Below are 16,894 nucleotides of genomic sequence, written 5' to 3' on the forward strand. Positions count from 1 at the left end.
TGATTAGTATTTCTTTAGGTTTTGGGTTTTTCGTCTTCATTGTGCTGTCCTACGTGCAGATCTTCACTGCTGTGCTGAGGATCCCCTCTGAGCAGGGCCGGCACAAAGCCTTTTCCATGTGCCTCCCGCACCTGGCTGTGGTCTCCCTGTTTGTCAGCACTGGCATCCTTTCCTACCTGAAGTCCCCCTCCTTCTCCTCCCCAGCTCTGGATCTGGTGCTGTCTGTTCTGTACTCGTTGGTGCCTCCAGCAGTGAACCCCCTCATCTACAGCATGAGGAACAAGGAGCTCAAGGATGCACTGAAGAAACTGGTTCAATGGGTCCAATGTCAGCACCAATAACTGTCCATTGTGTATCCACTCCTCAGGGTATCTGGCATCAAGCCTGTGTGTTTTGCATTTCTTTCTTTCTTATTTTTCTCTTTTCTCTTAAAAAAAAGTCAGGTTCATGTCAAGTCTCTTCAGGAATCTCTCATTTGAATCTGACCCAGAGACCTTGTTTAAGTAGGAAGCCAGGCTTCCCCCTTCATCAGCAGAGATGGGGGAACCTCATAACCAACTAGTCTGAGCTCCCTCGGATGCCCCCAGTGCAATGCAAAGAGTTTCCCTTTGCAGGGTCTCTTTTGGCACTGACACTGAGGGAGCTCAGGGGCACAGAGTCAGGGTCAGACTAATACAGACACAGTGAGACCATGGGTCCCGTGTCCATCAGGAGAGCTCAGCTCCCCTGGCCACAGTCACGGTCTGATGTCAACCTCCTCTCCTGTGAGGGTGGCAGCCAAGTGTCACCGCGGGCTGGTCCCTTCTCTCTCTGGCATTCCAACACTATGTCATGCTGTCATGCTATGAAGGTTCGATAGCAACGACTGAGACAGTAATATAATAATAATAAAAAAGATGTTTATTTCCTCACACAAGTTCTTGGATTAGTAACATCCATTAAAATAATGCGATTACTAATTTAGAAAGGATAACACAAAACCATCAGTTACTAATTTAGAAAGGATAACCTGAAACCGTCGATTACTGTGTTATTAGTTGGAAGCACTGCTTATCCCTACTTGAAAGCTTTCTTGTTCACTCTCCTAGTGAGAGGGCTCTCAACCTCAAGGAGTTACCTTAACCCAGCGTCCCAGGAAAAGGGGAGGGGGGGGATACTCACGGTCCAGGCGGAGAGGATGGTCAGGTCACGTTCCCGTCCCTGCTCAAACTCTCCTAGCTGCCAAGCCTCTTTTTATATGGCTGGGGCTCTGGGCAAACACTGCTTTTGCTGACTTTCAGCAAGTTTCACAATCACAGGACTGTCTGTTTGTCTGCTTGGGGGGACCCTGCTAGCGAGGCAAGACCACAACACCTCCGTATTGTTTCTTCGCTCCCCGGGGGTCCGTGCAGATTCCAGGTGGCAGACTTCACTCCTCCAGTCTTGTTAATCATTCCGCAGCCTTGCGCATATCAGTCCTTGCGCATATCGGCTGGTGGATGACTTTAGTCCTGTTAAGTCCTCTGTTCAACAGCTTTGTGCACGTCAGCTCTTGTGCTATCAGTTCTTCTGCATATCAATTGACAAACTTCAGTCCTGTTAACTCTTCACTCGCCCGTCAATGAGGAAAAACTTCTTTTCTGTAAGGGTGACAAAGCACACGAACAGGTTGCCCAGAGAGGCTGTGGAGTCTCCTTCTCTGGAGATATTCAAAACCCACCTGGATGTGATCCTGTGCAACGTGCTCCAGGTGACTCTGCTTGAGCAGGGGATTTGGACTAGATGAGGAGGTGCCTTTCAACCTCAACCATTCTGTGCTTCTGTGAAGGACCAGAGGGGTCCCGAAAATTGCATCACTCCTGGAGCAGAGCAGGAACTGAGCACAGTGCATTGATTGCTGTGAGCAAAGGAGTTGGCCAACAAGACACTGGAGACAAGAAGGTGTACCGCTATCAATCAGATGAGTTTTCCAAAGGAGGAAAGGAAGTACAGGGGGCCTTGCATCTGGCCGTATATACATAGAAATGCCAGGACTAAGGAAGATGCAGAACAGATGCATGGACATCCATCCTGGGTACTAGTCTTTCCTTCTGCACAACAGGAAATTGTTCCCAAAAAAGAAGCAAAAGAAACCCCCCTCACCTCAGGTTCTTCCTCCAGACCAAGGGTTCCCCCCCAGCAGTCCCTTGAACAGGCCAAAGTTTGCTCCTCTCAAGTCCAGGGTCTGTACTCTACTACTGTCCTTCCTCACTCCCCTCAGGATCTGGGACTCCACTTTCTCATGGTCACTGTAGGCAAGGCTGACACTATCCCATCCCTGATCACTTCCTCCTTATTTGCAATTTCCAGATCCAGGAAAGCATCACCCTTATCTGCCTTGTGCATCTCCATCTGCTCACGCCTGTGCCCCAGGCTGCATTCAATTCTGTATATTTGGGCTGCAGAGCCTCAGCTGTGGCACAGAGCACAGACCGGTCATGGTGAAACACGTTTCCAAGGGCCGAGGACACTGTATGTGCAATGGCCCCACTTCAGAGCAGAGACGTGCTGGCATGGATAGCAGGTGGCAATGTAAAGGTGAAAGGAGGTTCCCACTGAGAGAGCAAAGCCTGCAGTGCCCAAGGCCAGCGAGAAACAGAGCTGGGCTGTGCAGAAATGGCAGGAGAGGGCTTTGCTGCCTGAACTGACTTTGTTGCATCTTGGGGCCTGAGACAGAGGTGAAGCAATCTCCAGGAAGGACAAGTGCCACTGAAACATTCCCTGGGCCTGGATGTCCTGTGATCCAACCAGCCCGTGGACATCACTAGCACAGTCCCTGTTCACATGATCTGGGGGTGAGAAGTTGTTCATGGAGAGAAGAGAAAGAAGTGTTTGAGAGTGCAGAGACTAGAGCAGAGACCTTGGTGTGATGTGCCTCCCATCTATGCAACACTGTTGGATATAGACGAGATGGACTTTGCCTAAAGGCAGTGGTGGGATTCAGTTGTTTGGGCACTGGTAGGAAACCTGAGCGGCCTTCGGGTGATTTCCCAGCAACCACTGCAAAAGGACATGCCTTTCCTGTAGATCCCATGCTGTATTTGCTAGAGACCTGGGGTTGTGCTGGATACCCCAGGCATTGGACACAGCCCTGCCTATGGCCTATCTTTATGTCACTGAATCCAGTTTCTGCACTGAATTGCATTTGCTGTTTGCATTGTACAGATCTGCTTGTGTCTCAGCTTCATAGTGAGTGGAGCTCTAGTTGCAGTAGGCATCTAGGGTCATTTCAGATGGCCAAGGCCATTCCCCACCTGGCCCCCAACTCAGGCTCTAGAAGGTTGGGGGTGTCATAGTTGCTCCATCAGAAGAAGCAGACACTGGCGCTTGCCTGGGACCACCTCTGTCTCTTCATCTATCACCAGGTGTTTGTGTGCAGCCAGCTGACTCTCATGCTCTGTCTCCAGTGATCACAATGGGAGCTTAGACAAGGAGCTCCCATGTAGACACCTCTGTTGTGCTCACTTCAGGTTTGGCAAAGGGAATCCCACCTCCTGTGTGTTTGTGGAGTTAACGGGAGGGATCCGAATCCCACTCCAGCCCAGGGGTTTCTAACCTGGCATAAGGTGCGCAGACTGACTCATCTGAACCAACACCTGAACCATGGGTAAATGAACTCCCTTCTTGTACACTTCAAGGTGTCCTGCCTAGTGAAGGCATAGGAATAGGGGCTTCCAGAATGGGACGTTTCCACCTTTCGTAGATAACCATCCTCTGATGAGACAAATTCCAATGCTGGAATCAGTCTTCCTTCAGTGCTTAGGGAGGGACCATCAGTGATTTTTTTAGTTTATTGGAGTGAACATTTCCCAGGAGGAGGGAGCACAAGGGACAGAGAAATTCATGAGCTCATCTGGGCCTCTGCTCCTGAGCAGGTCCAGGCTCCAGGAATGGAGGGAGCTCACGGCAACTGGGCAGCGCTGCCCAGAGACAGCTGTGTGCAGGAGCAGCTCCTCTGCAAAGAGCAGCAGGGCTCCCGGTACTGCCTGCTGCTGCTGACATGAGAGGAGAGAAGGCAGAGAGAAGTGAAAGGCAGTGTGGAGTGGGAGGAGAGAGGAGAGCTCCTTGTGGGAGAAATCTTCACAGCCCTTTGCACGGTAAGTCTCTGGCTGCAGGGCAATGCTACTGAGCTTCCTGGAGGGGTCTTCTGACCCCATCCCATCCCATCACTGATAGGATTTTTAGCTTCTCTCTGCTGGCTTCTCCAGTGCAGAGGAGGGGGAGGTGCTTCAGAGCAGGGACTCTCTACCATACCATCTCAGGGCATCCTAATCCATTCTCCCTGGGAAGCTGCAGGGGTGTGAAGCTGGGGTGTACACACAGGTTTGCCCAGTACTGTAACTCGGAACAGTGTCCCTGCACCCCAGGGTGCTGCGTTCCTGACTAAGTGACTCTGTCGCCTGTGAGGGTCAGCACTCAGCCTGCCCGGGGAGCTCCCCATAGCGCTGCCGGGAGAAGCTCTGGGTGGGAGGAATGACCTCTGTCAGGGCAGGTTCATTCTCCTGCTGAGAGGGTGCTGTGTGAGTCAGGGCTGCTCATAGCTCTAGCTCATGCACAGGACATTTCCGAGGGGACTTTTCAAAAGGAAAGCAAAGGCAGGGATTTCCTGAAAGAGAAGCCAAACTCCTGACATGGTGCTTTACATTTCCTACCACCTGGCAAGGGGAAAACGGAAATGGAGCTGTCAGGCTTGGACAACAGACTGAGACTCAGTAACAGTTTCCAGGAGCAGCCAACGTGTCTGCTAGGAACTTCTGAAAGTTCCTTCCCCCACCCCTTAGTCTACAGACAGCACCAGCTTCCCCTTTGCTGGCCTCATCAGGGTTTGTCTGACCTGCTCCTTAGCACCTGCAACCATGGGGATGGCCCTGGGCAGTGCCCTGCTACTGGGAGGTTTCTGCAGGGCAGACCTGAGCTCCCTGAGGGAGGTGTCGGCACTGCAGGGCCTGACCATGACTTGTTCAACTCCATCCACCCATAATGTTTCTGTTGGCACTTCCCTCTCATTGCCTGCCCATCTCCGCTGCCTGGAGCTGTCCCTGCTGGCAGCTCTTTCTCAGTCCCAGTGTCTTTTCCTGGTCGGTGCTCACAGACCCCCTCCCACCCTCTGTGTGTTCATTCCTGACCACCACAAACCTCCCAAAGGCAAGGTCCTGTCCAGGGGCATCTCTGTGCTTGAAGGTTCTAAGGAGCAGGTCAGGCAAACCCTCACGAGGCCAAGAAGGTGATGGTGGTGCTGTCTGTAGGCTGAGGTGGGGATGAAGGGACTTGCTGAGGTTTCTCTCAGACCTTCTGGGGGTGTTCGGCTGCAGTTAAGACACTGGCCCTGAGTGTCCTGCATGGTGTTCCCTTCCTGGCAGTGAGAAGCCCCAATCCCCTTCCAACCTGTGAGGCTCCTGGCAATGCATTTCATCAGGTTGGGGAATGAGCTGACTCTCCTCTTGGGAGAGTCCATCTTTAGGACCCTTGACTGCTTCTCGGGGCTGTGCTGTCAAGCTGCAAGCTGCCTTCCAGAAAAGCACAGCTTCCCTGGAGCATTTCTGTAAGATCTGAGAGTCCCTGGTTCGGTCATGTGAGTCAAAAACCTTGTCACACTCTTCATCACTCTCTCCATCTCGGGGCTGAGAGTGTAGAATTTGGGAATCTTCACTGTGACACTGAACTCCCCCGCTCCCAGCTTAGTCCCATTTCTTTCTTAGAGGAATTTGTGAATGTGGTTGTCCTTCCTCTGAGTGAGGTGCAAGTGCAGGGCAGTGAGGGGCAAGACTCATGGACAGACCCATGACCCTATACAAAGTCACAGTGAGTCTTTTTTTGCTCTTGGGATGCACAAGGGCTCATGCTGAGAGCAATTGAAGTGCCAAAGATTTCTACCCCCTCAAAGAATGCTCCTCTGGTGAGAAGGAGGCATCTAAAATACAGATATGTGTGTGTGTGTGTGTGTGTGTGTGTATCACCAGAATCCTCCAGTGATCATTTTGCAAAGTAAAATGAGTTTCCAAATGTTGAACAGCCCTTCCACATAACTCGGTGGACATAATCTGCTGCAGCACGTGTGCATCAGAGCTAGTCACTTCCCATTCTCTCTGCAGTGCCTGCAGGAAGGGTGCACATCGTAAACTGGCGTGAGGGCAGGGTCTATCTCATTGGGACAGAGACATCTAGAAAGGGTCAGGTCACCCCCTGCCTTCCCTTGACTTTTTCTCTGCCTTGCTGGAGTGGCAGCTGGTGCGACTGATTCAGATACAGACACCTCTGTTCAAGAGGACAAGGCTGGGGCAGATGAATCCCTCACAAGGGTCTTCTCTTTCAGACACAGCTGCCACGAGAGCTGTTTTCAGCTCTCATCATGGGAAACAGAGAAACTTCCCACTGGTACCTGGACCAAGTCCCCTGCTCCCAGCTCCCAGCGCCCATCCCCAGGTATCCCACCACATAGCAGGCTCAGTTTGACACCTCCATTTACACACCCCAGCAGAGCAGGACTTGACTCCTCTGGAGCCCATGGGCAGAGGTCCCTGCTCCACATGGCTCCCTCAGCCAGTGTAAACAGAGCTGCAGAAAGGGAGCTGAGCGAAGGTAAAGGACAGAGGAAAGGTGGGGGGTTCTACGAGAACCAGAGTGGGTTTGACTCAGAGAAGCCTGCTCTAACTTGCCCCTGTCTTTTCCTCCTTGGACAGTCCACAAAGCCCCGAGGAAGCAAATGTCCAACAGCAGCTCCCTCAATGAGTTCCTCCTCCTGGCATTCGCGGACACACGGGAGCTGCAGCTCTTGCACTTCTCGCTCTTCCTGGGCATCTACCTGGCTGCCCTCCTGGGCAACGGCCTCATCATCACAGCCGTAACCTGCGACCACCGCCTCCACACCCCCATGTACTTCTTCCTCCTCAACCTCTCCCTCCTTGACCTCGGCTCCATCTCTGTCACTGTACCCAAATCTATGGTCAATTCCCTGTGGGACACCAGGGCCATTTCCTACTCAGGATGTGCTGTCCAGGTCTTCTTCTTCTTTTTTTTTAGTTACAGCAGAGTTTTATCTCCTCACAGTCATGGCCTATGACCGCTACGTTGCCATCTGCACACCCCTGCACTATGGGACCCTCATGGGCAGCAGAGCTTGTGTCAGAATGGCAGCAGCTGCCTGGGCCAGTGCTTTTCTCAGTGCTCTCCTGCACACTGCTAACACATTTTCCATACCACTCTGCCAAGGCAACACAGTGGACCAGTTCTTCTGTGAAGTTCCCCAGATCCTCAAGCTCTCCTGCGCAGACTCCTACCTCAGGGAAGTTGGGCTTCTTGTGGTTGGTGCCTGTTTAGCCTTTGGGTGTTTCATTTTCATTGTGCTGTCCTACGTACAGATCTTCACTGCTGTGCTGAGGATGCCCTCTGAGCAGGGCCGGCACAAAGCCTTTTCCACATGCCTGCCTCACCTGGCTGTGGTCTCCCTGTTCATCAGCACCTCATTTTTTGCCTACCTGCAGCCCCCCTCTATCTCTTCCCCAGCTCTGGATCTGGTGCTGGCCGTTCTGTATGCGGTGGTGCCTCCAGCAATGAACCCTCTCATCTACAGCATGAGGAGCAAGGAACTGAAGGAGGCACTGAAGAAACTGGTTCAGCTGGTGCTCTTTCAGCAGCAATAAGCTACCCATCTCTCCTCACAAGTGATCTCCAAGTGATTTCAAGTAACATTTGTGGTTGGGGCATTCTATCTGTGATTGATAGAAAAAGTGTGTTTGTACACAAATGTCTGAATTCATCTCTCTTCTCCAGAGGCACAAAACCCATCTGTCTGACTCAGAGGCTTTGTGTAAATCTGCTGAGCACTGTGTCAGAGCTGGCCTCCCTTGCAGCATCTCTGTAATAAAAGGGGTTTTCATCAGTACACTGCATGAAGACTGGGCTCTTCTTCCAAAGTGGGAGCCAAGAATGCACTCAGGGAATTGCACCCAAAAAGGCCCTGTTGCCATGCCTGGGTTTTCCATGGGCTAAGGAGGATGTGCTCATAGGGTGAATGTGTGAGGGAATGAGGGCTGGATTCAGCCTTCACTTGTGGGTGCCCAGTGGCCCTGGAGAGGGTGAGTGCTCAAGAGGTATCTGCTGGGGGCTGTCTCAAATATTAGAGGGCTGGTGAGAGATGCCCATCCTTCTGGAAGGCAATATGGAGCCACCAGGTGAGCAGAGGGGATCTCCAGGGACAGCATGTGCCTGGGATGGACAATGAGTGGAGACTCCCAAAACCAAGTGGAGTCACCCAAAGTCAAGGGCCAAACCTAGCAATGCACAAAATCAGGGCTCTGCAATCTCAGGAGAGGCAGTGGGGACTCATCAGGCACAGGGTAGGCAGCCTCAAGAGCAATTCATGTCACCTACAATGAAAACCATGGCTGGATCTAATGGCACAGCTGACCCCATCCTGAGCCATTGGAAATGCCTTGTGATTGCTCTGAGCATCTTCCACAGCCACAGATGCCTGGGGAGGGAGTTGTCAGGTGCAGTGATGCTGGGCCAGCTGGCTCTACCCTGACCAGCACAGCCAGTGTGGAGTCGCCCTGGGGCCCCACAGCCTGCTGGCCCTGCAGAGCAGCACCGCCAACCTGGGGAGCACAGTGGAGGGGTGCAGGTTGGCTGGGCAGGCCAGCACAGACACACTGACCTGGGGAAAGGCTCTCTGGAGAAAAGAGATGTCTCTTGAGAAGAGCAAAGGAACAATTGCGTGCTTGCAGGGAGGAAGAAATGAAAAGCTGTTCTTATGTGTGTCAACTCAGGGCAGGCTGCTCTGTTGCTGGACACTTTCACTAACTGAATCTGTTCACTGTATCATACATTATTGTTCCTTCCCTTTCCTCTAACCATTTTCCCGTTTCCAGTTTCCAACCAATGTAGAGTAACCTTGGTGTTGTGTTTGAGAAAGCTGGCGAGTTGATGCAAGGTTACTCCAAGTGATACTGATGGATTAAATGGTGCAAAAGAAGACATCGTTTGTTCAGTCATATGAGAAGTTAACCACAAGTCTGCGTGGTGATTTGGTCAAAACCATAGGTCCCATCACAATGGCTTTTGTTGCCTTCCATGTCTGGAGTACCCATCTCACTCTGTTGTCAGAACCATGTGCAGCTTCCCATCAAGTGCATTACTACTTAGAGCTACATTTAGACTAACTTTAGATCTTAGGGTTAGTGCAACATGATTGCCTACAATCAGTCCTTAACCTCGTGCTATTACAGATGGTGTTTCTCTTGTAACTATAGTTTTGAAGATGGGTTGTGACTGATCTTCAATACCCGAGTTGTCCCATGGGCAGCATGAAAAGGCAGAACCTGTTAGGGACACATTTGGGGTGGGTTTTTTTCCAGTTATCAGTGTTCCCACAGTTAGCAGGTAACACCCCATCTCCCTGCAAGAGAAGACACCCAGGTCTTGCACATAACCCAGACCTCACTAATGGTTAACTTACTCTCTTCATTGTCTACAGCATCTCATGCTCCTTTTCCATGGGAAAAGAGCAGAGTCACCCATATTCATCCCTGAGCTGGATGTTTAACCGCAGCCTCACCTCCAGGACTTTGATGGGGTTTTATTTCTGTTTTAACAGGAATTCAGGCAGCTACTGACACAAACCCCTTATCTATGGGACTTCCCATGGCAGCTTGTCACTTATTTAGCCGCCTTACAACTTCTCACAAATGGGATTCCCCACTTCGAAGTATTCTATGAGAGAAGAGTCACTCTTGTGCAGCTGTTGTTTCGGTCGGCCACTCCATCGTTCTACTACCCCATACTTGGAGGTTGATACCACAGGCGAAAAGTCTACTGATCTTTGTTTGAAGCACACCAAGTTTGCAGTTCTTTGTTCTTCAAATGTGTTCCATTACCAAATTGCATTTCTCTGGGAAGGGGGAAAGCAGCAAACCAGTGGTTCAAACCAGCAAGGCTTGCTAGTCCAGTTGCAGCTCAGGTGGGGTGCACATTCCCTCTGCTGATAATTATTTCTGCTCCAGCAAGGATTTATTTCCAGCCTTCAGGTGTTTGCATGAGTCTGGAGGGTGGCCTAAAACAAAGGCCACCCTCTGGTTCTCTTTGTGCTGAGATAAATTCCACTTGCTTTGCAGCAGCTGTGGTCCATCACAGCCTACGTTCTTCCCTGAACCTTCTTCCCTGGTAGGAACTGATTGGTTGGTCACAATACAAGATGCAAGTAGAGTTCAATTTCTCAGAAGATGTTCTAGGCTACCAGACTAGAATGCACATAGGTGCCTTTGTCAAAATAAACACCTGTAGGTACGAAAAGAGGCTTCTAGGCTTAAATAGGGTCAAGTATGAAATGCAAAGAACACAAAACTCAAGGGTTTGAACCCAGACCAGAGCTGGCTCCTTCCCAGCAGGGGCTGTGAGGCACCACGGCCCTGGGCAGCCCTGGGGCCCCTCCTTCCTGCTCCCATCTACCCCCACCCCTCTACCCTCCTGCTGCTGGGCTGTGGGGGCAGAAGAAGGAGCTGCCTCGCCTGGGGCGCCAGTTTGGGTCCCAAGGTACCAGTGGCTTTGCAGCTGCTGCCTCCACTGCTGGCCAAGGACAGGCGCCTCAGAGCCACCGATTGCCCTGAGAGGCCTGACTTCCTGTGAGGTGGCATCTCCGCTGTCTGCAAGGGTCTGGGCAGGCACGAAGTGCAGAAATGACTCTGACTCCTTTCATTACCTCCCCATCTCTCTGAGGGACTGGAATGGCTTAGTGTCTGGGGTGGGAGGATGCAATGAGGGTCCAGATTCAACAAAAAGCCATTAAGGAGTGAGAAGATGACTTTCTCCAGAAGAGTCAGTACAATCCCAAAGATTCAGGGAAGAACCAAGAGCTTCAGAAACTACAAGCCTGAACCTCAGCTGACAGGAACCAGCAAACCGAGAGCATCCCTGGCTCACACCAGGATGCTCCAGGGAGGGAACATGGTCACCAACAGTCCCCACACCACATCCCTGAGAAGGACACCATGATGGCACACTGGACCCTGGGAGTGAAGTCAGGTCCTCACCTTGCAGTGCTCCCCAGCTCCCCAGCCTGGCAAGGCTCCCCTCACACAGCACTGCTCTCTCCAAACACCTCCTCCCACGCAGAGCACCAAGACGCTGTGGCCTCCACCTGTCCCTGCCACAGGGCAGCCCACCACTGTGACACGCTCCACCTCCCTCATGCCTCACAGAGGGTTGCCAGCCAACATGTGCCTCTGCAGCAGGGACACACAAGGGACACAACCAGACATGGCGGCAGACAGGTGACCCCCAGGGGCCCCAAAACAAACAAAGCCAACGCTCCATGCCTTCAATTTGCTTGTAGTCCTCCAAGACCTTGCAACAGCCCCTTCCTCTGAACACCCAGTCACAACCCTGGGCTTGGTCACTTCCCACCTCCAGGAAGCACAGAGCAAGTGTTCTCCCAGGGGCTCAGCAGGCCAGCTCTTGCTTCTCTCTTCTGCCTCACATGCCCTCAAGGCACTCCCCCAACCAGCCTCCCTACTGACTGGTCCTCTGGGGCTTCAGTGGAGGAGGCTGAAATTCTTTGGCACCACTCGCCCTCTCTCAGTCGTTGCTCAGGTGGCTCACCAATGAACACATGGAGGCACACACACACACACACACTGACCTGCACACACAGCATCAATGCACCAGCCTTAGACAAGCAGGCTTCCGACAAGGAAAATGGCACAAGGCTTCTGCTGCTCTCAAGCATTTGCATTCCCCTGTCTCAGCAAGGGCTGCCATTTCTCTCCCACGCAAAGCCTTGAGACAAACCAGCAGGCTTCAGCAGTGCACATGACACATACACAAGCCAGCAAAGGTTCAGCCTTCAGGGTCCCATATGGCACGGCACAGGGAGAGTCCGAGAGCACCAGTAAAGTCACCCACTGAAGGAGTTGCGGTGTGGGAGAGCCAAGCTTGTTAGTCCTCATTTTTGGTACAAGGAGTTCTCCTCTAAACCAGCACCAGGGGGCAGGCTGCAAAAAGGACCACTTCTCTCTCTTTCCTTAGGAAGCTATTGACTCCCAGTGCTCCACCCATTAGCACCTGGATTTCTCAGGGCTGCAGGGAGACGATGCCATCAGGGCCTCAGGGGGCACGAGTCAGAGAAAAAGAGTGGTCACAATGCAAAAGCTCAAGGAATCGCCTCTCAAAAATGGAGCAGAAACTCCAAAAACGCTCAGGTGGAAAAGGACAAGAATCACATGCTTCAAGCACTCAGGGTCAGCAAAGCTGGCCGAAAAGGCAGGAGCCTCATTGGAGGATGGCTGTGCTCACCACCACTCCCTTGGCTCCAGCTACTCGCAGCAACGCATCTAGAGCTAAGTGGGGCTCCTCACAACCACACAAAGCTCCGGCAAAAAACAGCGCCTTGCCCATGGCAGCAGTGTCAGCAACTAACAACACGAAACCTAGCACACTCATGCCTGCACATGGGCTGCTCTCTTGTTTCCCTGCTGCAGCACAGGAAGGTCACGCTCCAGCAGGACGGTGGAAGAACTTGCAGAGATGGAAACAGGAAGGAAGAGAGACCTGGGCTGCACATCCTTTGCAGAGCACTCTTGCCTGGGCTTTCCTCCTCAAAGGGACTCCTTGTCTAGGCAGATTGTGCACAAGAAGGCATCAGCCCCCCTTAGAAGGCATCTCCCAAGAACACACCTGCCATCTCCAAAGGCCACCTCACCACAAGGCCTTCACTCCTCCAAAGAGCTGCCAGCATGCTAACACCCAGCCAGCAATGAGCAACCCCCACAGCCTCCTCCTCCCTCAGCAAACACTGCTGCAGAGGAAAGTTCTCACTAGGAAAAGCAAATGAGATGAAAGCGGGGAAAAAGCATGCCAGGTTTTCATCTCAGAGCAAGCAGAAACACTCTCGCCTTTAATCAGCATACTGCCTGCACATCCTGGCAAGAGCTGAGGAAACTCAAGGCCTGAACCTCAGCGCACAGAAGGCAGCAGGCTGCCAGAATACCTGGCTCACGCCACCAGGGCAGCCTGGGCCCTGCCAGCCAAGGCACCTCCTCACCTCGCAACGCTCCCCAGCTCCCCAGCCTGGCAGGGCTCCCCATGCACAGCACTGCTCTCTCCAGACAGGTCTTTCTGCACGCAGCACCAAGACATTGGGGCCATCATCTGTCCCAGGAAGCAGACCCACAGTGCTCTCCCAGGGGCTCAGCAGGCCAGCTCTTGCCTCTCGCTTTTGCCTCACATGCCCTCAAGGCACTCACCCAAACAGCCTCCCCACTGAGAGGCCCTTTGGGGCTTCAATGGAGATGGACCAGTCTCTTTGGCACCACTCCCCCCCCCCTCTGCATTTGCTCCGGAGGCTCACAAATGACCACATGGCAGCGCACACACGCACTGAGCAGCATGCACAGGGCCAGGGCACCAGTCCCACACAAGCAGGCTTCCAATGAGGAAAAGGGCATAAGGCTTCTGCTGCTCTCAAGCATTTGCATTCCCCTGTCTCACCAAAGGCTGCCATTTCTCTCCCAGGAAAAGCCTTGAGACAAGCCAGCAGGTTTCAACAGTGCGCGTGACACATGGAGAAGCCAGCCAAGGCTCGGACTCCAGGGTCCCACATGGCATGGCACAGGAAGAGTCTGAGAGCACCACCAAAGTCACCCACTGAAGGAGCTTGGGGTGTGGCAGAGCAAAGCTTGTTAGTCCTCAGTTTTGGTACAAGGCGCTCTGCTCTAAACCAGCACCAGGGGCAGGCTGCAGGAAGGACCACTTCTCTCTCTTTCCTCAGCAAGCAATAGACCCCCAATGCTCCACTCATTGGCACCTGGATTTTTCAGGGCTGCAGGGAGACAATCCCATCAAGGCCTCAGGGGGCACGAGTCAGAGAAAAAAGAGTGGTCACAATGCAAAAGCTCTAGGAATCTCCCCTCAGTGTGGCGGCACTCCCTGCGCACAGCACTGCTTTCTACAGACAGCTCTTCCCATGTGCAGCACCAAGACACTGGGGCCATCGCCTGTCCCCACCTCAGCCAGCTCCACCACGGTGACACACCGCACCCCTGTCCTGCACCTCACAGAGAGTTGCCAGCCAAGACATGGCTGTGCATTGGGGACACACAGGGCACAGCACCACACATGGCAGCAGCCAGGGCACCCCAGAGGGCCCCAGATAACACACAGACCCTTTCTCCAGTCTTTCCAATTGCCTCTAGTCCTCCAGGGCCTTGCAACAGGGACTTCCTCTCAACAGCCAGGCACAGTCTGGATCCTCTTCAGTTCCCACCTCGAGGAATCAGAGGACAAAGATGCCGTTCCGACCTTGATGGAAAATCTCACAACCCCTGACGTTTAGATGAGGCAGAATTTCTATAGCACACAAACACTGCAAATCAGAGATTACTAACACCACTGCTCACACCAGTGCTAGATTCATTTAGCAGCCTAAATATTCGAGCTGGACTCCCTGGCCACCCGTAGCAGGTTTTAAGAACTGCAAAGTCAAACTCCATGTCTACGTTTACCAGAGAACATCGTCCTCATTTGAAATGTAGCACTACGAACTCATGATGATGGAGTACAATAACATTTGTGTCAGAGGGTGTGGAACATTATCATCTACTTCTGCTTGATTTATGAGTTGCATTTCTGTATTGCTGTAGAACTCTGCAGGCCTCATTCCCTCCTCTGGGCACACTCAGTAAAACCTGAAGTGACCTCACAACCAACATCCAAGCCTTGCTCCTGCTACTGGCCCATCAGGTCCTCGGGCAGAAGTGACCTCATCCTCACCAGCCAAGCCACGTGCCTCCTGCTGGCCTGTCAGCTGCTGACACAGAACCAATTTGACACTGGTGATTTCCTGGCACAGCTCTCGCACACAGCCGTGACCTCCCTGCCCACACCCCGGCCACGCGGCTGCTGCCCCCTGCAGCTGCCCCTGCCCTGCCCCAAGGCTGAGGCAGCTCCTGAGCGGCCTCCCTGCCTCACCCTGGGGCCTCACAGCCATCAGTGCAGCCCCGCCCTCCTGCCCTGGCCGGCCAATAGGAGGGCAGCACTGGGGGCAATGCCATGGCAATGCTGTGGCCCTGCGTGACCCCTGCAGGCAGCCCCCTCCCCTCCCCCCCGGTGGGGCACCATGTTGTGGGCAGCAGTGCAGGGCAGTGCGGGGTGTCGCAGGGCCTGGGGGCAGCACGGCCCTGTGTGCCTGGGGGGACCTGCTGCTGCCCCTTCAACTACTCAGCTGGAAGTGACCTCACAAGCACCATTCCAGCCACAGGTCTCCTGCTATCCAATCAGTTAATTACTAAAAAATGACCTCATCAGCACTGCCCCCCCACGGCTCAGAGAAAAATTTCTGGGATCAGCAGGGACTTGTGGGGTGGCGATGGCACCCCCACCTCTTTCCAAGCTGCTCTCCCAAACAGGCTGTCCCTTGGGTGCAGAGGTCTGACCCTCATTTGCAGGAGGACAGGGGTTGTGGTCTTGTGAGGACAAGATCTCTGAGCCTAAAGCATGCTCTAAGTGGGAAGTATAAATGGATCCACAGGGAAGGAAGAGAGGTTCTCCCAAACAAGGAGACACCTTGGGGTTATTACAAGGCGAAGGATTCATTTCCAACATGGGCATTTCCAGCAGGCTCTTGAGAGCCCCACGGGAGCTGCAGGACACCCCAGCCTCCAGGACACAGGACCCCTTTCGTGCCAGAGCCAGATCCCAAAGGGGGACCCACTCCCAGGGAAGCTTGGTTCTTGATTTCCCCCTGCCATGAGGGGATGGAGCTGGCCCCACAGGAACCTTGGGACTCAGGGCAGCTGCAGCTGCAGGACCCAGGAGTCCTGTCTGCCACATTGTCTATCCCTTGAGCCAGGCAGGACCCTCAGGCAGGACTCTTGTGGCAGCCCCCAGCCCTGTTCAGTCACCCCCACAGCCAAGGAACCACAGCCATTGTTGCAGTTAACAGTCACTGTGCAACATCTCAGGAAGAAGCTCCCAAAGCCCTTACCCTTGGTGGAGAGCCACAGCAGCATTGGGAACAAGGATTTGTGGTGAAGGCTGATGGTCTTGGTCCATCAGTCCTCCATCTCGCTTTCCCTCTTGCCCTCAGCTCACCTGTCCATCTGGGGAAAAATGACGCTCTTCCTGTCTCATTACCCTAAAACTCCTCTCCAGCATGTCCCTGCTCCTCTGCCTGTTGGTGAGGGGCCCCAGCATCGTCCCGCTGCCTCCTGTCCCCACTTCATGCCGTGGAGCAGCTCTGAAGGGCAGAGGTGGGGAGCATGTGAGCAGTGCCCAGCAGTGCCTGGGCATCGCAGGGAAGCACCAAAGAGACCTCCCTGTGGTGCGGCACATCTCACTGTGACCTCAGCTTGTGTCGTCTGGGGGCTCAGCAGGTCACCGCCATGGAGATGCAGCACCCAGGAAGAAAGCAGAGAGATTTCCCCTCGTGTCCTGGAAAGCAGTCCTTCTCCATGTCTCAGTTTGTCAGGGCATAAAATAGGAGTCACACATCACCACCATGTGCCAGTGGTGGGGTGGCCTGTGGTGGGGACAGGCGGTGGCCCCAGGGTCTTGGTGCTCAGAATGGGAGGAGATGTCTGGAGAGAGCAGTGCTGTGCGTGGGGAGCCCTGCCAGGCTGGGGAGCTGGGGAGCGCTGCGAGGTGAGGAGGTGCCTTGGCTCACAGGGCTCAGGCTGCCCTGGTGGCGTGAGCCAGGGTTGCTGGCAGCCTGCTGCCTTGTGTGCGCTGAGGTTCAGGCCTTGAGTTTCCTCAGCTCTTGCCAGGATCTGCACCTAGATATCCCACATAGACTGTGAAATACATAGAAATATGCAGCTTAGAGTATTTGGAGTAGAAGAGGTCATCTTTCAGAAAGGGTTCCTTGTTGGAGATTCTTGAAGTTAACACT

General features: G+C 53.4%; 1 pseudogene; it reads left to right on the forward strand.

Annotated features, from left to right (window-relative positions):
• The first annotated feature begins 6,739 nt into the window (after positions 1 to 6,739).
• LOC136992990 (olfactory receptor 14C36-like) lies at positions 6,740 to 7,658 on the forward strand (annotated as a pseudogene).
• Positions 7,659 to 16,894: the final 9,236 nt, after the last annotated feature.

This window comes from Apteryx mantelli, chromosome 11 (assembly GCF_036417845.1).
Source record: "Apteryx mantelli isolate bAptMan1 chromosome 11, bAptMan1.hap1, whole genome shotgun sequence".
In the NCBI taxonomy this organism is placed as follows: Eukaryota; Metazoa; Chordata; class Aves; order Apterygiformes; family Apterygidae; genus Apteryx; species Apteryx mantelli.